The sequence below is a fragment of the Chiloscyllium punctatum genome, chromosome 27 (genome assembly GCF_047496795.1).
Source record: "Chiloscyllium punctatum isolate Juve2018m chromosome 27, sChiPun1.3, whole genome shotgun sequence".
In the NCBI taxonomy this organism is placed as follows: Eukaryota; Metazoa; Chordata; class Chondrichthyes; order Orectolobiformes; family Hemiscylliidae; genus Chiloscyllium; species Chiloscyllium punctatum.
Window position 1 is genome coordinate 33,760,052 of NC_092765.1, and position 27,313 is coordinate 33,787,364.

Consider the following 27,313-nt stretch of genomic DNA (forward strand, 5'->3'; position numbering starts at 1 on the left):
CTTTGTTACTCTATAAAGTATCGTTATGCAGGCAATAACTAAATAATTTGCACAGAGCCCAGCGCAGCAGGAAATCTTCATTACTGCACTGAACCTCTGCATGTTAGTAACCAGGCTGGGACTCTGGTGAGTTCAGCAGCACAAGTATTTCACAGAATGGGATTCAGGCTGTAAATTTATTAAAATGGGTAAGCAAGTAGAAGCAAATGACATAGGTTTAGAAAATGACTGACTTAGCTATCCACTTAGGAAGACAACAAGGAAAAACACAAAGGTTCCTTCAGTGTCTAACTGCAAACGTGAGCGCCAGGGACACAGTATTCCTAAATATTCACTTTGACATGACAGTCTAGTTTATTTACCCATTTCAAGTGGCCTCAGACATTGTGAACAAGACAGGTCTAAGGAACACTTTTCCAAACAAAAAATGTCAGAGGCCAATGACATTTAAATATGAAACACTCGAACACAAAGGAGCTGGAAAACACAATCAAACAAAACATTCCCGTGATTTGAATTGGATCATGCAACTCCTGAGGCCAGGTACTACAGCAAATGCTGCTTTTAATTTTACTTATATGCTTCATTTTTGTCTAACTCACATAAAAAAAATCACAATAACTTATATTTAGACACACCACTGAAGCTTTTCATCCTACACTGATAAGGGCACAAATCGCAAGAGTACCAAATCTCAAAGGAGTAACAATATCTAAAGCATGAGCAGAGGGTGCTGTTGGTTAGCAAGGGGATCCTGATTAGCAGAAGGGTTACCATGGTGATTTTTCCAAGGAAACTTTAAACTTTTGCTTAAATTCAAACCAGGCAAGTCAATACTGATTTGTCAAGTCATTGCCATAATGAATGCACCAGGGAATGTCTGTCCCTCAAAGTCTGGTGCAGTTTCTGACATACGGGATCTTTTGTGAAAATACTTGTGGGTCCGAGCATGCACAGATGAGCCACACTGCAAACCTTACGAATGGTGTTGTCAACTATGTCCAAAGAGCAAAGAAAACAAAGTAGGAAGAGGTTGTTTGGTAATAGTTTGTCTTTGTCACAGTCATGTAGGATATCATTTATGATTGTGATCAGAACCATTTCAGTAATATAGTAAGGGTGGTAACCTGATTAAAGAGTTCCAGGGAAGTAAGTTAGAATAAAAAATAATTAAAATGTTACGTGCACCTTACATTTATGAGATGGCTCATAAATGAAATTATATCTTTGTGGTCTGCACCTTTCAGTACAAATATGTCAGGTAATATTCAACATCAGTTATATGATATTTGCTTCAATAATACTGATAGCATTGCACAGTGATGGGTGCACCACCATCACATTTGGGCTGTGCCATAAACTCTGCGGATCCATTTCTCGACTATCCACAACAAAATCATTGGAAACTTTCCCTGTCACTTGTAAAATACTATTAACAAACCTATTGTAGAATTCTAAATATAAAATCAACCAAACCTTTTCTGCCAGAACTAAAACAAAATGGGTGTGAAATATTTAATGCACAGGACCATGGACAGCTTTCTAGTTAAGTAATAATCCACACACTAAGTATAATTCTCGGAAATGACTTATCTCAAAACTACCATTGCATTTACTCATCATTAAATGCATATGAAAAAAAATTCATTTGATCTGACAGAAAGAATATTTTCCAGCAAAATTACATTTTTCTTAGACACCTATTTCAAAGACATTTATAAATATCGCTTTTTTTTTTGCTTCGTCATACATTGCAGCTTGTTAAAGTCATGCAATTGGCTTGTAGCTCTAGATGGTATCATGTTTACTTCAAGCACACTCCCCAACTATTCAGTCTGCTCTTGATCACCTCAAAGCAGATGTGCAGCAAATCAGAACCAAAAAGGTTCTAAACGTACAAACCAAAAGCTAGAAAGTCATTCCCCAAATAATGAGCATGCTAATGGATATCATAGAGTCAGAGTTACACAGCACGGAAACAGACCTTTCAGTCTAACTTGTCCAGGCCAACCAGATATCCTAAACTGATCAAGTCACATTTGCCAGCACTTGGCCCTTATCTCTTTAAACCCTTCCTATTCATCTAACCATTGAGATGCCTTTTAGATGTTGTAATTGTAGCCACCTCCACCACATCCCCAGGCAGTTCATCCCATACACATGCTACCCTCTGCTTGAAAACATTTCCCCTCAAGTTCCTTTTAAAACCTTCCTCTCTCAACCTAAATCTATGCCCTCCAATTTTGGACTTCTCTACCCTGGGAAAAAGACCATAGCCATTCACCCCATCCATGCCCCTCATGATTTTGTAAACCTCTAAAAGGTCATCCCTCAGCCTCCGATGCTCCAAGGAAAACTGCCCCCGCCTATTCAACCTCTACCATTAACTCAAACCTTCCAATCTCGGCAACATCCTTGTAAACCTTTTCTGAACCCCTTCAAGTTTCACAACTTCTTTCTGATAGCAGTGAGACCAGAACTGAATGCTGTATTCTACATGTGGCCTAACCAATGTCCTGTACAACTGCAACATGACCTCCCAACTCCTATACTCAGTGCACTGACCAATGATGGCAGAAATTCCAAACACCTTTTTCACCACCCTGTCTACCTGTGACTCCACTTTCTTGGAATAATGCATCTCAACCCTGCAGTTCCTTTGTTTCGCAACAGTCCCCAGGACCCTACCATTAATTGTTTAAGTCCTGCCCTGATTTGCCTTATCAAAATGCAACCCCGCACATTTATCTAAATTAAACTCCATCTGTTACTCCTTAGACCACTGGCCCATCTCATCAAGGTCCTGTTGTATTCTGAGATAACCTTCCTCATTTTCTTCACCACCACCTATTTTGGAGCCATTTGCAAACTTACTAACCATACCTCCTAGATTCACATCCAAATCATTTTTATAAATGATGAGAGGCAGTGGAGCCAACACTGATCCTTGCAGCACACCCCCGGTCACATGCCTCCAGTCCAAAAAAATCCTCCAATACCACCCTCTATCCTACCTTCAAGCCAATTTTGTATCCAATTGGCTAGCTCCCCAGATTCCATGTGATCTGACCACGCTAACCTGTCTAACATGCAGAACCTTGTTGAATGCCTTACTGAAGTCCATGTAGATAATGTGAACCACTCTACCTTAAACGTTCTTCACCACTTCTTCAAACATCTCTCTCAAATTAGACAGACATGATTTCTCACACACAACTCCTTGCTGACTTTCCCTAATCAGTCCTTGCCTTTCCAAATGAATGTAAATCTGGTTCCTCAGAATCCCCTCCACAGACTTACCCACCACTGACATCAGGCTCACAAATCTATAGTTCGTTGGATTTTCCTTATTACCTTTCTTAAATAATGGCACCACATTTGCCAATCTCCAGTTTATTGGCACCTCACCTATGGCTATTAGATGCTGCAAGGAACTCAGCAAGAGGCCCCGGAGTCTCTTCCCCAGCTTTCCATTAAGCTGTGAGATACGCCTGAAGATTTATCCACTATTATAAAATGATGTTTGTTTTAAAAGAATATCTCTTACAACAGCTCATGTGCTTCAGAAGGTACCAAACAGGCACAGTGTAACTGCAAAAGGTACACACTTGTCTGTGGCATAGACTCTTTTATAGAATTGACATATCAACAAATTCCAGGAATGGCAGGTGAAGATCTTTTCAACTATTCACCAACACCACAATACCATGCCCAGCTTTCTCCCATACTGTCTGGAGGGTGGTGACTTATGTTGAAATATAAATGGCAGGAATAGTCTGGCTCTTTTTTCTGAAATATACATGTCCAGACATAGAGGCGGATTTTCTCCTGTTGTGTTATGTTTCCTAGTCAGTATACCTTTAAAAGCCATGCTCATGGTTTTGTCATTGTGTTGTAGCATGTAACTTGATTTGTACAAAGGCCACATGCTCCGTCATTTGGATCACTTGAGGCATGACACTCTACTGGAAACATGCTCCTTTATTAGAAACCACTGGAGTCATATAGCATGGAAACAGACCCTTCAGTCCAACTAGACCACATTGACCATGATCTTATACTAAACTAGTCCCACTTGTCTGCGTCTGACCTATATCCCACCAAGTCTTTCTTATTCATGTACTCAACCAAATGTTTTTTAAATGTTGTAACTGTACCTGCTTCCACCACTTCCTCTGGCAATTCATTCGACACACTAACCACTCTTTGTGTAAAGAAGTTGACCTTCATGTCCTTTTAAAAGCTTTCACCTCTCACCTTAAAAATATACCCATAGTTTTGAACTCCGCTACATTAGGGAAAAGGCCTTTGCTATTCACCTTATCTATACCCCTAATGATTTTATAATGTCTATAAGGTCACCCGTTAGCCTCTAAAGTTCCAGTGAAAAAGGTCCCAGCCTATCCAGACTATTTTTCTAACTCAAACCCTCCATTCCCAGTAAAATCCTGGCAAATCTTTTCTGAACCCTCATATTGTCTGAGCTAATAAAAATAGCTTGTTGTAGTAATCATCTATTGGATTCTTCAAAACGACAATGTCATCACTCAGGTAATTTTTATATCAGGAAATAACATAAGCATTTAAGGTCTTTGAGAAGATTTGTAGCTCAGGTTGATGGTAAGTATGCAAGTTAATTCGCTGAACTTGAAGGTTTGTTTTCAGATGTTTTATCACCATGATTAGGTAACATCATCAGTGAGAATCTCTGATAAAGTGCTGGTGGCATGTCTCACCTCTTTATACCAAAACCTATAAATAGAGAGGTGGGACATACCACCAGCACTTCACCGGAGATTCTCACTGATGACGTTACCTAGTCATGGTGAAAAACATCTGAAAACAAACCTTCAAGCTCAGCGAGTTAACTTACATACTTATAAGCATTGCTGATTCAGATAGAATATCCTCCTGGATGCAAACTCATACCATAGTTTTGAACTCCCCTACATTAGGGAAAAGGCCTTTGCTATTCACCTTACCTATACCCCTAATGATTTTATAATTTCTATAAGGTCACCCGTTAGCCTCTAAAGTTCCATGCAAAATCCCATTACATCTAAAATGAATACCTTTACCTATCAAAAGGACAAAGTCTATTTTACTGGTGCATTTCAGAGATAAGTACATGAGGTGGAAAAGAATTAAAGAAGTGATGCAAAGTTGACAGAAAGGGAGAAGATTCATATGAAGCATATAAAGACTGAACCACTGGATCAAATGGTCATTTTTGTGCTTTAAAATTCTAAGTAATTCTATGTGAAAACAGATATTCCATCACTCAAACTGCTTGTCTGGGTTTTTAAGTATTGGCTCCTATATAAATGATGGAGCTTTGCCATGTTCAAGGACTGACTCCTCTACTGTTGTCAGCAGACAACTTACTCCATTAAACATCATAGAGCCAAGAGCAGACTGTGACAAACAATGATACTATAGATACTATTTGGAGTGAATATTTACTTTGATTGGGTTGTATTAGTGCAGGGGAAGAGTTTAGTGATGGCTTCAGATAAAAAGCCAGTTGGTCTCTCAATGCATTTCTGTTATTTTGGACTTGCATTTATTTCAAACAATTAACTAGTTAGAAGATTTCCCAGTGTGAGTAGCAACACATCCAAATCAGACACTTTATTATATCAGGCAACTTTATACAGATACCATGCAGTCTCTTAATCCAATGGAGTGCCTGTCTAATAAAATGGAATCAGGTACAGACAGTAGGTCATCATCATACTCACAGGTGTATCCCAAAATATGAATAGGAGCAGATGGAGAGCTATTCAATTTTCCAGTTCTGTAGAGCCCAAGATTTCTGCAAAAACCACAATATTGGATGAAATTTACAGCACATAAACAGGGTCATTCAGCCTGAAAGGTTTTTATGCATCACCCAATCCCCTTCCTCCCTACTTTATCTCACCTCATCCCATCAATGCCTTCCTAAGCTTCCTAATTAATGCATCTTTTGTATTTGCCTCAAAAACACTGCATGATAGTGAGGTTAACACTCTTATCACATCCTGAATAAAGCAATTTCTCCTGAATTTCTTGCTGGGATTTATTAATAAGGATCATAAATATTGTGTAGTTAAGATTGATTGCTCGAAAACCTACCCTATTAAATCCATTTACAAAGGCATCTTAGTAACTTGCTTTTCCTGGAGAAAAAAATGTCCTAGGCTGACAGTCATATCCAATAGTTACATTCTCTCAATTCAAAAAGCAAACTTGCATTTTGTTTCTGCACTCTGTCTATTGATTCAATGTCGTTTTCATTACATGGAGACCAGAAGGGTGCACATGATGATAAATTTGGCCAAAGTCCTGAAGATGCTTGACATAATTTGACCCAGATGTTTCAGTCAGTTCATCTGTGAATAGGATATCCTACTGACATCGGATGCAGGGTCTACAGTAAATAATATGCATTGCTTCTGTGTATTAAAAATGTGTGCACAGCATGAAAGTTCTAATCAGGGCTGTCAATTCAGGAAACGACAGCATTAGCAATGATTACAATATGACATGACAGAGCATAAAGTGAGGTCAGTTTAGAAATGGTACTTGGATTACTTATAGAATTTTATTTTCTTGATTTCAGTGTTGCTGGTCTGCATTGTTAAAAAGGTGTACGCCTGCTTTGATAGACTGGTATTTGGCAATACACGAGCATTGTTTGGAACTTGAGCAGCAGTCTGTTTTTTGCCTTCTGTGTAAGCCAACTCCAACATCTGTTTGTGTCAGCTGTACCAAAAGTTCACTGCTACCCTCTGTATGTTAGTGAACTTATTTTGTTTTAGAAAAAGAGATATGAAATAAAGTTTAGGATAATCCAAAGAGATTCTACAAATACATTAAGAGTAGCTAGGCAAAGAATGGACCTCTTAAAGATCAACAAGGTCGTCTATGTGTTGAACCTCAGGATATTAAATGAATATTTTGCTTCAGTGGAGAAAGAATTGCAGGCTAGAGAATTGGGGATAAAATATTGATGTTTTGAAAACAGTTCACATTACCAAAGAGGAAGTGCTGGAGGTCTTAGAAAACATACATCAGGACCTGATCAAATGTATCCCAGGACATTGTAAGAAGGAAGAACTTGTGGGAGCCCTCGCAGAAATACAGCAAGAGTATCATCTATGAACTCAGGTGAGGTGCCAGAGGACTGGAGTAAGGCTAATGTTGTGCCTTTATTTAAGAAATATTGTAAGGAGAAGCCTAGGAACTTGAGACCTGTAAGTCTCACATTGGTGGTGAGTAAGTTCTTGGGGGGGATTCTGAAAGATAGTTTTTATGTGCATTTGGAGAGGCAAGGATTGGTTAGGAATAATCAGCATGGCTTTGTACAAGGGAAATCATATCTCACAAAATTTGATTGAGAGTTTTGAGGAAATAACCAAAAAGATTGATGAGGGCAGAACAGTAGATATTATTTATATGGACATGATATGAACAGAGAAGCCTTGAACAAGGTTCCACATGGTAGATTAATTCATACAGTTATATTAAATGGGATTCAGGGAGAGCTTGCCAATTGGATACATAATTGACCTGACAGTAGGAGACAGACGGTGGTGTTGGAGGGCTGTTTTTCAGGTGGGAGGCCTTTGACCAGCAGTGTCCCACAGGGATCGGTACTGGGTGCACTTTTGTTTGACATTTATAAAAACGATTTGGAAGAGAATTTAGGAGGTATGGTTAGTATGTTTGCGGATGACACCAAAAATTGGATTCGGCAGCGGAGCTGGATTAGACCGCTCTGGGGAGGTGAGTAAAGGCTATAAATACTTACCACCAGGATGTTGGGCCTTCATTGCGGCAGCGGAGCTGGGTGGAAGTGGTTGAATTGCACTCTGGGAAGGTGAGTGAACTGATAGATTTGGGCCCAGGATATAGGTGCTTCAGGCGGGATAGAGAAGGAGGTAAAAGGAGTGGAGGAGTTGCATTATTAGTCAGAGAGGATATCACAGCTCTGCTGAAGGAGAGCGCGATGGTGGACTTGAGCAGTGAAGCAACATGGTCAGAGCTCAGAAATAGGGAGGGTGCAATAATAATGTTGGGGCTGTACTACAGGCCTCCCAACAGCGAGCATGAAATAGAGGTACAAATATGTCGACAGATTATGGAAAGATGTAGGAACAATAGGTCGGTTCTGATGGGAGATCTTAATTTTCCCAACATTGACAGGAATTCACTTAGAAGCAGAATTTGTAAGGAGCATCCAGCAGAGTTTTCTAGAGCAGTAGTCCAACATGGGAAGGGGCCATATTGGACCTGGTGTTGGGAAATGAACCTGGCCAGGTGGTTGAAGTTTCAGTAGGGGATTACTTTGGGAATAGCAATCACAATTCAGTAAGTTTTAGAATACTCATTGACAAAAACAAGAGTGGTCCTAAAGGAAGAGTGTTAAATTATGGGAAGGCCAACGATAGCAAAGTTCGGCAGGAGCTAAGGAATGTGGATTGGAAGCAGCTGTTTGAAAGTAAATCTGCATTTGAGGCTTTTATAGCAAGGTTGATTAGAGTACAGGACAGACTTGTTCCTGAGAAAATGAGGGATAGAAATGGCAAGATTTGGGAAGAATGGATGACAGATGAAATTGTGAGACTACCTTAGAGGAACAGGAAACATACATAAGGTCTAGGCGAATGAAAACAGATGAAGCTTTGGAAGAATATCGGGAAAGTCGCACCAATCTGAACCGAGGAATTAAGGGGGCTAAAAGGGGTCATGAAATATCTTTAGCAAACAGTGTTAAGGAAAATCCCAAAGCCTTTTATTCATTTATAAAGAGCAAGACAATAACTAGAGAAAGGGTTAGCCCACTTAAGGACAAAGGAGGAAAGTTATGCATGGAGTCAGATAAAATGGGTGAGATTCTTAATGAGTACTATGCATCAGTATTCACCAAGGAGAGGGACATGACAGAAAAGAGGTTAGGGATAGATGCTTGATTACTCTAGGTCAAGTCGGCATAAGGAGGGAGCAAGTGTTGGGTATTTGAAAAGGCATTAAGGTGGACAAGTCACCAGTTCCAGATCTATCCCAGGTTACTGAGAGGGCCGAAGGGCCTGTACTGCGCTGTAATGAGAGAAGCATGAGAGGAAATAGATGGAGCCTTGACAGATATCTTTGCAGCATCCTTGTACATGGTGAGGTGTCACAGGACTGGAGAATTGCTAATGTTGGCCGCTCATTTAAGAGAGGTAGCAGGGATAATCCAGGTAATTATAGACCTGTGAGCCTGACCTCAGTAGTAAGAAAACTGCTGGAGAAGATACTGAGGGATAGGATCTATTCCCATTTGGAAGAAAATGGACTTATCAGTGATAGCCAGCATGGTTTTGTGCAGGGAAGGTCATGTCCTACCAACTTAATCAAATGATTTGAGGAAGTGACAAAGTTGATTGATGAGGGAAAGGCTGTAGATGTCATATACATGGAGTTCAGTAAAGCTTTTGATAAGGTTTCCCATGGTAGGCTGATGGAGAAAGGAAAGTCGCATGGGGTCCAGGGTGTACTAGCTAGATGGATAGAGAACTGGATGGGCAACAGGACACAGAGAGTAGTAGTAGAAGGGAGTTTCTCAAAATGAAGAACAGTGACCAGTGGTGTTCCACAGGGATCCATGTTGGGACCACTGTTGTTTGTGAAATACATAAATAATCTGGTGGAAGGTATAGGTGGTCTGATTAGCAAGTTTGTCAATGACACTAAGATTGGTGGAGTAACAGACAATGAAGGGGACTGTCAGAGAATACAGCAGAATATAGATGGATTGGAGATCAGGCAGAGAAATGGCAGATTGAGTTCAATCTGGGCAAATGCAAGGTGATGCATTTTGGAAAATCCAATTCTAGAGCGAAATATATGGTAAATTGAAAAGCCCTGGGAAAACTGATGTACAGAGAGATCTGGGTGTTCAGATCCATTGTACCCTGAAGGTGGCAATGCAAGTCGATAGAGTGGTTAAGAAGGAAAATTACATACATTCCTTCATTGGACGGGGTATTGTGTACAAATATTGGCAGATCATGTTACAGTTGAACAGGACTTTGCTTCAGCCACATTTAGAAAAGGGCGTACAGTTTTGGTCACCACATTAGCAAAAGGACATGGATGCTTTGGAGAGGGTGCAGAAGAGGTTCACCAGAATGTTGCCTGGTATGGAGGGTGCTAGCTATGACGAGAGGTTGAGTAGATTAAAATTAGTTTCATTAGAAAGATGGAGGTTGAGGGGTGACCTGATTGAGGTCTATAAATTCATGAGAGGTATAGACGGGAGGATAGCGAGAAGCTTTTTCCCTGAGTGGGAGACTCAATTACTAGGGCTCATGAGTTCAAGGTGTGAGGGAAGGTTTAAGAGAAATATACGTGGAAAGTTCTTTACGCAGAGGGTGGTGGATGCCTGGAACACATTGCCAGCGGAGGTGGTAGAGGCGGGCACAGTAGCATCATTTAAGATGTATCTAGACAGATACATGAATGGGCAGGGAGCAGAAGGATACAGATCCTTAGAAAATAGGTGACAGGTTTAGATACAGGATCTGGATAAGCGCGGGTTTGGAGGGTCGAAGGGCCTGTTCCTGTGCTGTAATTTTCTTTGTTCTTTGTTCTTTGAACATGCCGGGAATGAAGGGTTAGAATTAGAAAAATACACTTGCACTGCCCTCTTGAACTGTCCTACCTGTCCATCTTCCTTCCCATCTATCCGCTCCACCTCCGCACAGACCTATCACCATCACCTCCATCTGCATCTACCTATCACCTCCCCAGTTACCTTCCCGTCAGCCCTACCCCTCTCTCCTATTTATCTCACCGTTCCCCCCATCCCCACCCCACATTCCTGACGAAGGGCTTACACTTGAAACTTCAAGTGTCCTGCTCCACTGGTGCCGTCTGACCTGCTGTGCTTTTCCAGCGCCACACATTTCGACTCTGATCTCCAGCATCTGCAGTCCTCACCTTCTCCTTGCTAACAATGGCCCAACCAAGAAGGACCTTCTTTATATGCTGTGAAAAACTGATGTCCCTTCTCAAAACCTGGTTTTCTGCACCCTAGTCCTGATGAGTACAAGACCCTCTACCCTTAGGGTTGTGTTTTGAATGAAAGGCCCACTGTTGGCTTCACAGTGATCAACTGGCTCATGGTCCAGAAAAGAGACAAGGCAGGTCCTGCTGGCTCTCCATCAAGTAGTCTATGCCCAACACCACAACATAAAAAATCACACTATCAGAATCAGACCCATAATCTGAAGCCAGAACTTACAGGAGTGAAACTAGATACACTTCAAGATCTCTTTCCTGTCAAACTATTGAATGGAATGCTCTCTTTGCAGACAGTGACTCCTAAAGCTGCCGTACAAGACGAACATTCTTTGTTAGTTGCTGTAGCAATAGAGAAGTCACTTCTCCACTTACTTAAAGGGCACTTCAAAAACTTTGGTATTCTCTTTCAAAAGTGACACTGAGTGCCAGATTAATTGTGTTTTTTAAAATTTGGCAGATTTTTCATCTAAAATTGTAGTACATGTGGCAAAGACAGATACGTGGTCTTAGATTTCAAAGTAACCACAATCCCATTGAATGATGAAATAATTATGGAGTTGAATGGCCTACTCCAGTTGTTCTACAACTGGAATACACTCAAATGTTTTTTTTCTATGACTATTTGTACAGAATCTTGGGCAAATTTCTTCTATGTGTTACTGATAATTGAGTTCTATGCACCTGGATAAAGAGTTCATTAAATTTTGCTGTAAAAGGGCCAACATTAAAATTTTCATTCAGTGTTGGAAAGAGCACAGAACCCAGCTGAAATACCCAACAGACACCAAAGTCTGTGCAACAAATTGCGACTTCCTCAAACCAAGTCTATTACTGCTCTCCATGATACTTTTATGCTCAGTCTATGAATTTTACAAATACTTCAGGAAGATTTAAGCAGTGACAGGAAAAGTGATCCTCTTGAGGAAGGTCTCTTCACTGTCTAATTATGGTTGTATTGAATGGGGTGCTCTGTTTTCAGACATTGTATCAGCTTCAGGAGTCAAGAACACCTGGATGGGTATATGAACAGGAACGGTTTTGAAGAATATGAGCCAAACGCTGGCAATTAGGACTAGATTAATTTAGGATATCTGGTCGGTATGGACGAGTTTGACCAAAGGACCTATTGCTGTGCTGTACATCGCTGACTCTATGACATTATTTGGATATTGCTCACAAATCACATTCCTGTATACAGAGCAAACAATTCTAAAACAAGTCCATTTACAAAAAAAGTTTATGGACAGGAGAAAGAAAGCACAAAGAACTGATTTTAAAATCCATAAGGTTTCTGTTATGCCAATAAAGTTAGTAGGTCGGTTAGCTCAGATGGTTAGTGCATGCTGTTAATAATGCCAACACTGATCGGATGCTTCCTTGGAATTTGCAGGTCGTGGGTTCACACTTACAGGGTATGTGTTTGCCCTTGCTTTAGGGTGGCACAGTGGTTAGCACTGCTGCCTCACAGTGCCAGGGACCTGGGTTTGATTTCAGCCTCAGGTGACTGCTTGTGTGGAGTTTGCACATTCTCCCTGTATCTGCATGGGTTTCCTCCCACAATCCAAAGACATGCAGGTTAGGAGAATTGGCCATGCTAAATTGCCCGTAGTGTTCAAGGATGTGTAGGTTAGGTGCATTAGTCAGGGGTAAATATAGGGTAGGGGAATGGGTCAGGGTGGGTTACTCTTTGGAGGGTTGGTGTGGACTTGTTGGGCTGAAGGGCCTGTTTCCACACTGTAGGGATTCTAAGACTCTAAGAAATTCATAACATGATTGAAGAACTATATGCATCTCTAGCCTTTATTCCAAAATGTGTTTCTTAGTGGAGGACTACTACAGAGACAAAATAACTGCAGGTGTAATTTCTGGAAAACATAGTGTTTACCAGTGGGACGCAACAGCTAAAGAGGTATCGAACAAACTTGAAAGCAGACAGGACTGTTATCTCTTTCAGATTACAAAGGTAACAAAGGATTGAGTCCTCTGCTCAACAGAGAGCCATCTCTGGTTTATGTCTCAAAATTATTTATAGTCATTCATGGGATGTGGACATTCCTTGCTATGACAGCATTCATTGCCCATCGCCACCTTAAGGACAACTAGGGCTCAATTGTCTTATTGAGGCACTGAGGTCCTTTTAGTGTAGGTAGCCCCACAACACGTGACAGTGGTGCAAGATTTTGACTCATTGACAGTGAGAGAACAGCAATATATTTTCAAGTCAGGATGGCGAGGAGCTCAGACAGGAACTTGCAGGTGCTGGTACTCCCATGTATCTGTTGCTCTTGCCCTTCCAGATGGAAGTGGTCCTGGGATTGGAAGGTACTGCTAAAGGAGACTTGGTGAATTTCTGAAGTGCATTTGGTAGACAGTACACACATCTGCACCTGATAATCAATGATGGAAGCATTGTACGTTTGTGGATGTGGTGCTAATCAATCGTGTAGGCTGCTTTGTTCCTAGTGGTGCCAAGCTTTGAGTGTGGTTGGACTCCATCCATCCATCACACTCCTGGCTTATACCTTGGACAGGTTTTGGGAAGTTAGAGTTACTCACTGTAGGATTCCAAGCCTCTCATCACCTTGTGTAGCCATTGCATTTATATGGCTGATCCACTTCATTTTCTGATAAATGGTATCCCCTAGGACATTAATAGTGGGGAATTCGATGCCACAGAGTCATAGAGTCATACAGCACAGAAACAGACCCTTCAGTCCAACTCATCTATGCCAACCAGATATCCTAAAATAATCCAGTCCCATTTGCCAGCATTTGGCCCATATCCCTCTAAAGGCTCTTCCTATTCATGTATCCACTCAATTGCTATACACATCTCCACCAGTTCCTCTGGCAGTTCATTCGTACACACAAAACCGTTGGCATGAAAAAGCTGTCTCTCAAGTACTTTTTAAATCTTTCCCCTCTCTCCTTTAACCTATGCCCTCTAGTTTTTAACTCCCCTATCCCAGGAAAAAGAACTTGGCTATTCACCCTATCCATGCCACTCATAATTTTATAAACCTTCTTAAGGTCACCCCTCACACTTGCTGCAGGGGACAAAGTCCTAGCCTATTTAGCCTCTAGCTATAGTTCAAATGCTCCAATTCTGGCAACATCCTTGTAAAGCTTTTCTGCATCCTTTCAAGTTTAACAACATTTTTCCTATAGCAGGAAGAACAAACTGAATGCAGTATTCTAAAAGTGGCCTCAATGTTCTATACAGCTGCAACATGGCATCCCAACTCCTATACTCAATGCACTTACCAATAAAGGCAAGTGTGCCAAATGCCTTCTTCACTGCCTTGAATTCTTCCATTTGTTACTGATAATTGAGTTCTATGCACATGGGTAAAGAGTTCATTAAATTTTGCTGTAAAAGGGCCAACATTAAAATCTTCACTCATTGTTGGAAAAAGCACAGAACCCAGCTGAAAATGCCCAACAGTCTGTGCAACAAACTGTGACTTCCTCAAGCCAGGGCTGTTATTGTTCATCCTGTCCATGACCCTCATGATTTTATAAACCTCATAAGGTCACCCCTCAGTCTCCAACACTCCAGGGAAAAAAGGTTACAGACTATTCAGCTTCTACCTGTGGTGACTCAACTTTCAAGTAACTGTGCACCTGCACTCCTAAAGCTCTTTGTTTGGCAACAATCTCCAGGGTCCTATCATTAACGATATAAGTCCTGCTCTGATGAACAGTCATTTAGACTCGAAACATTAGCTTGCTCTCTCTCCACAGATGCTGCCCAACCTGCTGTGATTTGTAGCATTTTTGTTTTCAGTACAGATTTCAGTGCTGATTCCAGCATCTGCAGTCATTTACTCCTAGGGCCTGCCCTGATCTGCCTTACCAAAATCCAATACCTCACATTTATCTAAGTTAAACTCTATCTGCCACTCCTCAGACCGTTTATCCATCTGGTCAAGGTCTTGTACTCTGAAAAAAACCTTCTTCACTGTCTACTACATCACCTATCTTGGTGGCATCTGCAAGCTTACTAACCGTACTTCCTATGCTCACATCCAATATCATTTATATAAATGACAAAAACCAATGGTTCCCAGTACCCTGTGGCACTCCCCTGGTCACAGGCCTCTAGTCCAAAAAACAACCCTCCACCACCATCCTCCATCCCCTACCTTCAAACCAATTTTGTATCGAATTGGCTAGCTCTCCCTGGATTCTATATGATTTAACTTTGCTCACCATTACACCATGTGGAACCTTGTGGAACGCCTTACTGAAGTCCATACAGACGTCTACTACTCCACCTTCATTAATCTTCATTGTCATCTCTTCAAGCAACTAATCAAATTAGTGAGACTTGATTCTCATGCACAAAGCAATGTTGACTATCCCTAATCCATCTTTGCCTTTTGAAATGTATTAAGTCCTGTCCCTCAGAATCCTGTCCAACAACTTACCCATCACTGATGGCAGGCTCACCGGTCTATAGTTCCCTAGCTTTTCCTTACCACCTCTCTTAAATAATGGCACCATATTAGCTAACCTCCAGGCTCCCTGCACTTCATCTATGGCTATCAATGATACGAATATCTCAGCTAGGGGCCTAGCAATCACTTCCCTAACTTCCCACTAAGTTCTGGGATATATCTGATCAGGTCCTGTGGATTTATTCACCTTTTCACGTTTTAAGAGGTTCAGCATCTCCTCTTCTGTATTTCCACAAGTGCTTTTACTTCCATGTCCTTCTCCCAGAGATATTAATACGATTGAATCAAGGAATAAAGGTTAATTGTCTCTTGTTGGCGATAGACAGTCATTGCCTGACACTTGTATGCCACACAAAAAAAAAATTAATCATCACTTGTCAGCCCAGGCCTTGCTTCATTTGAACATGGAGTGATTCAGTATATAAAGTGTAATTGTGCCGACAATTAGAGAATAGTGAACATTGCCAGTTCTGAACTTATGATAGAGGTGTGCTCATTGATGATGCAGCTGAAGATTTCTGGAACACTAGCCTCAAGATGCCTGTGGAGATTCTTCAAGCAAAAGAACCTAACATCCAACAACCACAGCCATCTTCTTTTGTATCAGGAAAGACTCCAGCCAGGGGAGAGTTTCAATGAATCCCTATGGTGTGGAAACAGGCCATTTGGCCCAACAAGTTCACACTGACCCACTGAAGAGTATCCCACAGATCCATTCCCCTACCCTGTTACTCTACATTTCTCCTAACTAGTGCACCTAGCCACCACATCCCTGAACACGATGGGCAATTTAGCATGTCCAAGTCACCTAACTGCACATTTTTGGACTGTGAGAGGAAACTGGAGCACCCAAGCAGACATGGGGAGAATGTGCAAACTCCACACAGACAGTTGCCCGAGACTGGAATCAAAACCAGGTCTCTGAGTTGTGAGGAAGCAGTGCTAACCACTGTGCCACCCTACCACCCACCTGATTCTCCCCCACCTGATTCCCATTAATTCCATTTTGTTCGGGCTCTTTGATGTGATTCTGAAATGCATCCTTGATGTTACCTCACCTCTGGCTATTCAGCTTTTACCTATGCTTGAACCAAGGCAGTAATGAAGTCAAGAGCTAAGTGGCCTTGGTGTAGTCCAAACTGGATGTCAGTGAGCTTGTTACTGCTGAGCAGGTGCTACTTCATAGGGCTGTTGATGATACCTCCCATCACTACTGATGCCTGAGAATAGCCTGACAGGGCAGTAAATGGCTGGGTTGGATTAGTCCTCCTTTTTCTGTACAGGACATACCTGAACAATATTCCACATTGTTAGGTAGATGCCAGTGTTGTTGTTGTACTGGAACAAATTGGCTAGATTCTGGAGCTCTCGTCTTCAATACTTTTGGTGGAATGGTATCACAGTCCAGTGCTCTTGCAATATCCAGTACCTCCATCCATTCCTTGACATCACAAAGTGAATTGAGTTGGCTGAAGACTGCCAACAGCACAGGATGCAGAGGACCTCCAGAGGAGGCCAAGATGGATCAGTCACTCAGCACCCCTGGATGAAGGTTGTTCCAAATGCTTTAGCCTTATCTTACAGAGCTTACATCTGAACTGCTGGTAGTGGAATTGCTGATCTCTTGCTCCTTATGTTGTTGGGAACTCAAGTAGCTTAACAAAGTTGACATTTCATTTGTCCTGAATTTCCACTTGCATTCTTCATTGTACCAGGGATGAACCCTAGGCTTGATGGTAATGGTGAAATGGGAGAGATGTCAGGCCATGAGGTTGCAGACTGTGTTGCTTCTGCTGCTGCTGCTGTTGGCCCACAGCACCTCATGGATGCCCATCTTGAGTTTCTAGATCTGTACAGCAATAGTGCCACACAACAACTGGATATGGTGGTGGTCACTCTTGCCAATGCTGTCATCAGCAGATGCACTTGCAGTAAACAGCTTGGTAAAGATGAGGTAAAATATGTTTTCCTCTCTTGTTGGCTCCTTCACCACTTGCCATAGACTCAATCTAGCAGCTATGTCCTTTGGGACTCAACCAACCTGGTCAGTAGTGGTGCTACCCAGCCTACACCTACCCACCTACAGCACATTCTGTGCCCCTGCCACTCAGTGCTCCTTGAAAAAGGTGTTCAACATAGACCAACTCATGGTAACCAGCAGGAGAAGGATTCATTGCTGTTGTCTGCCCTGGGCCTATGAGAACTCAAGCAATCTGGACTCAATAATGAGGACTTCAAGAGCAACCTCTCCCAACTATGCCACTACTTCTGTTTGGTCTGTGAGATAGCACACATAGGGATGGCGATTGTGATGAATACAACATTATGCAAAAGATATGATTCCATGGCGTGACAATCAGGCTGCCTGACTAATCTGTGATACAGCTCTCTCTAAGTTTTGCCTGCTAGTAAGGAGGTCACTGCAGGGTAAACTGTGTTTACTGTTGTCATTTCCGGTGATTTAGACAACGTAAGGTGCTCCACCCAGTCTCATTCATTTCTCCCTTTGTTAGAACTGAGTGACTCACCAGGCCATTTCACATGACAGTTAAAGTTAGTCTGGAGTCATATGTAAGTCAGCCCAGGTAAGGGCAGCAGTTTCCTTCCCTAAAAGGCATTAGTGAGCCAGTTGTATTTCTATGACAATCAAGAATGGTTTCATAGTTATCATTAGAGTTTTAGTTCCAGATTTCTATTCAATTCAAATTCCATTATCTTGCCATGGTAGGATTTGAACCTACGTTTCTGAAACATTACTTGTGTCTCTGGATTAAAAGTCTAGCAACAGTACCACTGGGCCATCGCCTCCCCAAATTCACAATTGCGTTCACCTTTACAAGAATATACAAGGGCTGGGGTTCAAAAGCCAATGTGAAGTCTACTGGTCTGTATTACTGCATCTGAGCATTACTATTCCATAAAGCTCACAATTAAAGAGCTATCCCCTAATTACTAGTGTTACAAGTGAAGACCTCATTGAATCCAAAGTTTGGAGGTCATCTAGCTAGCAAACAGACAAAAAAAGTTCTCTCACTGAGTGCCGCAAACCAATTTTAAAGAAAGAGGAATCAAACACAAAATGAAGAATCTCAAAACTGAACAGTTCAATTAGCAATGTCAATTCTCAAGGTAATGTCCACTGCTATGTGCAACCACTCGCTATTCCCAAACCATTCAGAGACTGATCTGTGTTTCATTTTTCAAACAAAGTATCAGTTTGGACCTATCTCTTATTTTTTAAAATCAGGAAGTATATTTACCACTTTGTGCATGTGGTATTTAATAAGCTCACTATGTTGATTTAGGAAAGCCTGGTTAAGTTGGATTCTTTAAAAAAATAAATTTTGGTCTGGAAGAAAGACATCCACTAGGACCATTTCAAACTAACCACGTTGCAACAATGGGTGAAGAAAGAATAGGAGCCAGTTCATCCCTCCTTACCCAGGGACTTAATAGCTTGGGGTACACCCTCTGGAACCATCATGAGCTGGGAAACCTCACCCTGGGACTGGTCATAACAATTCCAAACCAAGCCTGCCAACAATTCGTGTTTAGTAGCCCAAAGCCTAATTCTGGATGCAAAGTTCTAAAAGTTATCTATTCCCAATTATCGGTCTAGAGTTGAACATCAGTCTCAGTAATGTTGATCCAAAACTATTAATTGTCATTGAAACCCATCTGGTCAACTGCCATCCTTTAGGGAAGGAAATCTGCTATACTTTCTTGATCTCTCCTACATGATGGTGAAGTGCCCTTTTGAATGATTATTATCCTTTAGGTGTAGGACACCTTCAATAATAGTAAAGAGGAAAGAATCTAGGACTTTGGCTCAAAGTAATGAAATGGTATGATATATCCCAGACTGGATGCTGCACAACTGGAGAGAACTTGCAGGTGGTGGTGTTACCACACGTCTGCTGCCCTTGTCTTTCTGGATGGCAAAGGTTATAAGGTTTGGAAAGTGCTGATTAAGGAGTCTTGATGAGGTGTTGCACTGCATCTTGTAAATGGACACACTGCTGCCATTGCGCATTAGTGATGGAGGAAGGGAATGTTTAAAGCTGGTGATAGGGTGCTGATCAAGCAGGGTGCTTTGTCCTGGATGGTGGTTTTGAGCTTCCCGAGTGTTACTGGGGCTTGACTTATCCAGGCAAGTGGAGAATATTCCATCACACTTGCGCACTGTGCCTTGTAGATGGTGGAAAGGTTTTAGGGAGTCAAGAGGCAAGTTGCTTGCTATAGAATTCACTGTCTCTAATCAGCTCTTGCAACCACAGTATTGCATGCGGGGGTTGGTGTGTTAAGTTAGTTTGTAGTGTTATTTTAATGTATGATTCACCAAGAAAAAGATTATTTCCTGCTCTCTCTCCTTTCAATCCCTTTGAATTATAAGCAGTAACAGAGCAGCGTAAGGTGAATGAAATGATTAATGGAATAGTGAGCATTGGAAAGCTGCAAACACACTCAGCCTTTTTCATACACGTCTTATTGAACAGCTTGATGCCCTGTGAAAAGATCCCTTGTCTCTTTTCTGAAGAATACATGTTATAAGTCAGAGGGTGCCAAAGTTAGAGAAAAAAGGTGTGAAACAAAAATGTTACTAAAACGGGTAGGATTCGTTTATAAATACAACTAAGATCAGTTTGTGATATCGTCTCTCCAACCGGACAACTTTTTTCTAAAAAAAATAGCGTGCCCCACAGCCTCAGGACACGGAAAGTGCAAATGTTTTCTTCCTGTTAAAACGTGGGGTCAGAGGGTGAGGGATAATTCTGTCAGAGCCTGTTACACGTAATGCACCATAAATTTAAATATTCTGTCCTTATTTTAAAATAATATTTTGATGGTTTCAAATTAATAAATAGTAACTAAAAGCAATTTGGGAAACAGTTATAGAAAGGTTAAAGCATAGGTAATTATCTGCCATACTGTCTGAAGAGCAGGGAACACAAAACGGAGGCATTGCAGAGCTGGTGGGAGGAAGTAATTGCTGCAAGCCATGTTTTTATAGGCAATTTGATTGTAGTAGATATATGAACTGAAAATAAAAGTGTTGATAGAATACAAAAGCAATGCAGCACAAAATGAACATTCATTGTCTGAGTGTTATTTTAAAAGGTCCGTAAGTGGCATATGAGGCACTCATGTGGTGCAATTTATGTGAGGTGCCATTCAGCAGGGCATTAGCACATGTGCAGCTATGCCCAGTACTGCCATTTTGGATCACAACACTCCAACTGATGCACAATTAATCTAGATCAGTTGAACACACACATTCAAACGGCAAGAAGCACTTCCACCAGCATTATTTAAACCTGATCAACGGCTTACAGGATAGTAGTTGCTAGTTGATTTCTTCCAACAGTTGCTTCAAATCTGCATTTGTCTGGAAACTTCTAAATTTGTTTCAGAAGCCTTAAAAGAATAGTGTGACGCATACTGACAAAGTTTCACGTTCACTTCAAATCTTTCAAAAATCCAGTTATTCCCAGACACAGGAAGCTAGAAAGCCTTTAGCTTGTAACGCAGAATGACTTGAAAAAATGTGCAAAGGGTTTACAGATTGGTAGAAACTACTGGATAGGAGTGGGAAAAGGAGTGGTACTCTCAGCAGGAGGCTAATCTGCCAAGGGTACCCATGTCAACCTCTCCTACTTAAGCCTTAGCAAGGAACAGCGTACAAGATGTCAGTGCTTCAGCACAGGAAGCAAAAATCGGTCATTACTTCCATTTTGGGAGGTTAGACTCCAGATTCTGCATGAAATCCTATGTCAAATTTATGCTAGATTCATCTATGCTACTTAAAATTGACCATAGGCTTTTCAAGGCACCAATCATTTAACTGTGTCTATCTATCAGTCTTCTTCTATTCTCACAAAGCGCTCATCAGAGTGTGCTGTAGCAGAACATTAGTGTAATCTCACCTTCCAAGAAGCTGACATTTGAGTTATCTTTGCCTCCTCTCCTCACATCAGGTCACTCAATGGCAACAAATCCTGCTTCAATGCAAGCTTCTAAATTATGTGTCAGTATCTGTGTGCATGGCCGGATGTTTTAGACCAAGTGACAGTGCTGAGTTCTTGTCAGTGCTGGTCCAGCACTGCCTGGTCAGAGTGGAACCCTTGTCTAGCTATAGGGAGGAAAACACTTTGTGTTGCAGCGATTTAGGGGGCGGTGGACTGGTGGTTAAGATGTAAGAGTTATATGCTTACAAAATCTTCAACTTGTAAAATCAGAAACAAGAGTGGGATGAGGAAGTAATTGGAAATGTGAAAAACAGGATTAGGTATTTAGCATGAAAGATACAGACATCATCAATGCTTTCAGTGCCCTTTTGTCTACGTTCTCAGCAATAGGTGCCCCAATAATGGTCATTGTTTACACCATACAGATACACCTGTCCTCGGCCAGTTGGCTCTCAGTGCCTCTCCGGTTGTTCACCTTGTTCTGAAAAGAGGGAAGTGTATAACTGAGGGCTGTAAAATACGTTTCGGTAGCACAGCAGTCTTGATTCAAGAGCTGACAGTGTGTGCAAGTTGCGAGAAGAGGGTGTGAGGCACACAAAAGTACTAGAGAGTTCAGGATGCGGTGTAACATCCCAATGTGAGGTTACGAGTTCTGCTTGAAAGTGGTTGTAGATGTGTGAAATGGTTGAGCTGAGTTAAACAGTATCTGAAAATGATTGTGCAGTTGGGCATTTGAAGATCCAGTTAATGATCCTGACCATTCATCTAAGGTCACTGAACTTGTGGAAATATATTCAGACTCTCAGGTTTGACTCCTGACATGAACCTCTCCAACTACCTGCTCTCTGTCCTTTCGGCAACTATCTGGAGAGGGCCTGTCTTCGAAAGGGCACCTCTCTTCTTTGGGTGCAGCATTCAAACCCTTGTGGCCTATTGTCTCCCATCTTTCATTCTTCTATCTTAACCACAATGCAAACCAACAGTATTATGACTTCAACTCCTACTCCAGCCACAATGAAAAATGGGAACCTGGTTTTAGCTAGTACAGATTACCTTCAAGAAATGCTACTCGCTCAAAACTTTGGGCTCTCTGCTGAGATGTGTAGACACTTAGCACTGGTTACACAATGCAATTATGGTCTGCAAGCAACATGCCATTAGTGTCTGCTTTACATTGGAAAGTAGTGGGTTAATCAAACATCACAATCCCCATGCCAGCCTTCAGGAGCTATGGAAGTAAACTCGAATTTTAAATGGAAATTTTATGTTTTCAAATTTAATGAATTAAGCTTATTTTAGGGAAAAAAACATAGTTATCTTCAAGGATATAAATTCTTCTAATAATATGCTCAGGTCTCTGGACATTAGAATATTTATAATGGCAAAACTGACCTGTCCATATTTCTACTGAAAAGCTGTTTTATGTAAAATTGTCAAGCAATAGTTCCAATAATCTAAATAATTTACATAGGTAGAATCTATGATAAATATAGTAAAATTTATATTAGAAGTTTAAAAACCAGGACAGGATGCAATTTGAACTTGAGAACCAATTACATCTGATCTAACCCCAGCCTCACTTAGAATTCTGCAAAACCATGGAAAATTTTAGATATAATCATACACACGTGCACATATAAATTTATATAATTTCTTCCCCAATCTTTCAGAGCCAGGTATCTTGGTTAAATAGATTAGGGAATTGTTAAGGCGCTGCTGTTTGTCCCAATTCACTCGAAGCAAAACTTTGCTGATTTCCAATGTTAGAAAACAGATACAAAAACCAGGCTGTCTCTACAAAAATGTTTGTGAGCAACAATGATGGATTTACACCTCTGTGTTGTTCATTGAGAATCCACCCCTTGGAAGTTTCAATCCTGGGATGCACAAGTCCCAAAGTGAGGCATGGGGAATGGGAAGAGAATCAGCTCCACTCTTTACATAGAAGTCAAAAGAATAAAGTAAAAAAGGCCTGAAAGTCCTGCCCATATGCACCACTGGTGCTCACAGTGGATTCAGGAGAGGAATAACTGACTGGAGTAATCTAATGCAGTGCAGTATTTGGCAGAAATTCCCTGAAAGAGAATCTTTATCTCTCCTCCATCTCTCCAGCAGTTAGGAATACAGGTCCTTCCCTGAAGCAATTCTCTGGAAATCAAGTGATTCCCTTCAAATTATACCATTAGTGTTGTGTGAGTAAGCAAATAAATACATTTGCAAACACTTTTTCAAGATGCAGTATTGTTTTAAGTGAAAATTTATATTGTCAGTGCTGGATTTGGCAAATGAGAAGTGAAAATAAACAGTTTTCATCTTAAAAGGAATAGGTATGTGCAGTATCTCTCAGAATATTTTCCCGAGGATGGCATGGTAATATCAGCTCAAGAAAACTCAGTAATTTTATCTTTCCTGTTTAAGTGTGAACATCAACAAAACTCAATAAATTTATCTATCCTGTTTAAGCCTTCAACACCATCAGATTTAACAGTACACACCCAATGTTGTAAAAGTTTACACTGTAATATGAAGTTCCTTGAATGGCAACACAGCCCTGGTTGTCAGCGCAAGCTTTATATTCTGGTCAAAGCTTGCCCAAAAGCTCCACACTGAGGCAAAATTGAATTGTTAATTGTGCAGGATAACTAGATTCTGTAGAAGGACGAAGTATCTCCAGCTCTCCCATACTAATTCATTTTGAAGTTTGGCTTCATTTTGTAAATAAGAGGAGTCAGAATCTAGCCAAGTGGATAGTAAGCGCGACAATCTCATTATAATACATCACTTTACTAATGTCACTTCCATATTGGAGAAGCTGGTAATCTTTTGTTCCGATAATCAAATGCTCAGATTATTTTCATTTAGATTTTTGGCTTCATGCTGTAACTAGCTAAACACCTCCATCCACCAGTGACGCTTTCCACAAAAATAAAGATGGATTTTCAAAATAAAACAAGCCATTCTAACAGGAAAATAGCGTGAAACTTAATAAAATCTCTCAAAAGCTAGTGCACAAAACTGATATCTCCATTGAATGTTCTGGTTATTGCAGCAAACAGGGGCACAATATGGAGACTATGGCATGTAGATCTGTAAGAATGGGTTATTTGGGGGAAATTATCATCTTCTTCTGCTCCCTTTTCACTTGATAATATAAAAGGAGGGTCATAATAAGCTCCAAAAACACTTCAATGCCTGCCAACAATACATTGATTCAGGACACGTGTCAACAATTCCTTTTCAGCAGACTCTTATCAAAATGAAAATATCTCCAGGTTAAAAAGAGATCATTTCGATTTGATGGTATCTTTAAATCTGGAAGATAAGAACTGCAGTTCAAGGTCTGTTTTTTTTGTAAATGCTGATGTTTAATTGCACATATGCAGCGCTGTGATAATGCCACTAAACTGAGGGAACAAATGCAGCAAATATAACGCAGGCAAATCCCTTCAACGGTGCTACTTTGAGGCTGTTTTCTCTTAAATCATCCCTTCTAATCAGACTAAGGATCGTCCTGCATCCTCACAAGAATAAAACTCATGAAACAGCAGCACAGCAAGTGGCAAAGCAGACTGAACGGCACAAGCCTACCTTGATTTTGCATTTGAATTGCCTCTTCCATCTCCAAATAGATGCTTTGAAAGGTGGTTGAGTGCTGAATGCATGCGATAGCAATAAAGCACTGGTCTCATAATCATTGAATTTGCAGCACAATACTATGAAGTGCTAGTGAGGAGAGAGGGAGGGAGACTGGGTACCACAGCGAGGATTTTTCATAGTGAGAAAACTGGTACTTACCTCGTGGTGGAACACTCCCTGCCTCCGATTACAACCTTAATTCCACTTTCATCCCTGCGAGGAGAGCTGCCGGCGGGGCTGAGCGTAAAACAACAATCTACCCTCGGGGGACTTGCTAAATTGGTCTCACCTAACCTCCGAATGGTTTCACTTCAACTAGGTGACAATTAGTTCTGCAGCTGCTGCACTGCAGCGGGATGGGTTAACGGAGATCCATGCTTCACTATAACAGACACTCAAAATGTAAGGAAGCAGGAGTACATTAAGGGTAGCTCCGACGCCTTAGCAACAGACCTGCAATCTTAAGATATTGGTGCAAGCATACAGTCCTCCCTCGGGTGCATAATATCCGGCGTATTTGCCGCTCACCTCGTCTGGAAAATCTTTATTTTTTTGTGTGTGCTGCAGAATCCATTCCTAGGTCAGTCAGGCATTCCAGATTCGAGCAACATCATCAGCTGCTCCGCCTGCCATATATGGTCATTCTCCTGTGCACAGGATTTCCATGACAGCTAATAGTTCCATGAAGTCTAATGTATTGATTAGACCAGCAATTTGTCAAGTAATGTTACCATGACACTTGTATAGAGATGTTCTGGGAGCAGAGGAAAAGCCCCACATGCAGCCTGGAACCCAGTATCAGTTAGGTTAAAGGGAAAAAAAATTAACCCTCTTTTTCTTCCTCTCGCTCTTTAGATTGACCTTCTGCCTTTTTAACATTCATGCGGCACCCTTCCTGTTCTGTGCAGTTTAATTCTTGAAATCATTTGGACTGTATTTGATCTTAAAGGTGCTGGACATTATCATGCTCTGAGAGTGCTGGTTCAGAATCAATACTGAGAAAACCAGCAAAGTGCTTCGAAGGAGACCAGTGGGGTATGTCCTGTTACTAAACCAAGTGCTACTGTCAAAATCAAGACTATAGCAGCATTCGGAACAAGATAAACTAATTTAAAATAAGATTCATGCATGCTTGATTTTTATTTTAAATGTTAATAATGGTGGGAAGGACAACTTTATTTGTTGTTGATTGACATATTTTTCACTCAGTTTGAGGTAGGCACATTTTTATTTCCTCATGGGATATGAACATTAATGGCTAGGTCAGTATTTATTTTCCATTCCTAATTGTCCTTGACCGGGTGGTGATGAGCTGTCTTCTTAAAATGCTGAATCCATCTGTTATATGTACACAGACAATCTTAAAGGAATGGACTTTCAGGATTTTGACCCAGTGACAGTGAAGGAATAGTTCCAAATCTGAGTAGTCGCTGCCTTGAAGGGAAGTTTGTTGATGCCACAGACACCAGTATCCCATCACCAAGTCACCCTTTATTTACACAGGGGAAGTCCTTGACACTGATCGAGTTCTCAGAGTGAACAGAACGCCTGACGCTCCTGTTTTTATCTGTAATCCAGGGCTCCCTGATTGGACCAGATTAAAAGCCCCTCATATTCTAAGAGGTCCACCTGGCTTAGGTCATTACAATGACTACACAGGTGATGATTTTCCAGTGGGTTTGCAACCATTTATTGGTTTATGTGACATGTTCAAGTGTTTGAAAGGTACTGTTGAAGGAGGATAAATGAGTTGCTGCAATGTATCTTGTAAATATTAAACAACATTGCAAGTGCATTATGGGTCCAATATGAAAAAAATACCTTGCCTGCTCCAACTATGCATCAAAACCCCCTACTGTGTCATGGTGATCATCCCATTCCTACATATTCATAATTATACCTTGATGATTTAATGATAATTTTCTATTGTCAGAATTCCTACCTTAAACCTATTCAAACAAATAACAGATTAAACATTGTATGTAATTGTATTTGCTATATTATAGTAATTTGTAATACAAAATGCTTTAGGAATTCACGTATGTTACACAGTACAAGCATTATTATAATGATGCTTAAATTATGGACAGTGTTGTGCAGTAAAAAAAGTGTTTTTTGGGAATTAGATCAAGACTATCTCAACTCATTTTACTAAGGACACTGAAAGAATAGAAAAGAAATAGTTATTCCACCAGGATA

At 40.9% G+C, this 27,313-nt stretch overlaps 1 protein-coding gene across 5 annotated transcripts in view; it reads right to left on the reverse strand.

Moving 5' to 3' along the window:
* The window catches only part of LOC140453638 (disks large-associated protein 2-like), a 723,320-nt gene extending 697,773 nt beyond the window's left edge, over positions 1–25,547 (reverse strand). For all 5 annotated transcript variants that reach the window (XM_072548503.1, XM_072548501.1, XM_072548502.1 and 2 more), the window contains exons 1-2: positions 25,274–25,547; positions 5,742–5,815 (exon numbers count right to left, since the gene is read on the reverse strand). The gene's annotated coding sequence lies outside the window, so the exon portion shown is untranslated. The remainder of the gene's footprint in view (positions 1–5,741; positions 5,816–25,273) is intronic.
* Positions 25,548–27,313: the final 1,766 nt, after the last annotated feature.